Source organism: Eriocheir sinensis, chromosome 34 (genome assembly GCF_024679095.1).
Source record: "Eriocheir sinensis breed Jianghai 21 chromosome 34, ASM2467909v1, whole genome shotgun sequence".
Taxonomy (NCBI): domain Eukaryota; kingdom Metazoa; phylum Arthropoda; class Malacostraca; order Decapoda; family Varunidae; genus Eriocheir; species Eriocheir sinensis.
The window spans coordinates 8,419,663-8,420,090 of NC_066542.1; positions in this window are offsets into that span (position 1 = coordinate 8,419,663).

Below are 428 nucleotides of genomic sequence, written 5' to 3' on the forward strand. Positions count from 1 at the left end.
CGTCAACGGTGACCTGAAGCATATGAAGCATTCTTTAGTCTGCTTTAAGGAGTGTAAGACGCCTGAAGTGATGTCAGTCTTCTGTCTATATCTTTTTGGTAAGTCCCACCCATCCCCCAACCCCTCCGTTATCCGATGTGTGTTTCTGGTTCCCTAATTACAAGGACATTGAATCAGTCGAGAGTGCAGCGACGCGCCACGAAAATGGTAGCATCGTGAAGAATACAACCACGCGAAGGACGGACGAATCAAGCGACTTTTTTACCCTCGAAGTAAGACGATTTCAAAGAGATCTGCTTATAATTATACCTGAAGATGTTCACTAACGTCTATGACCTCTTTTATCACCTCTAAATTTGCCCCAAAAACTACAAATACCGATCTACTGGTCCAGGCGAGGCGATGCAGTATTGCCATCACCAGGATCT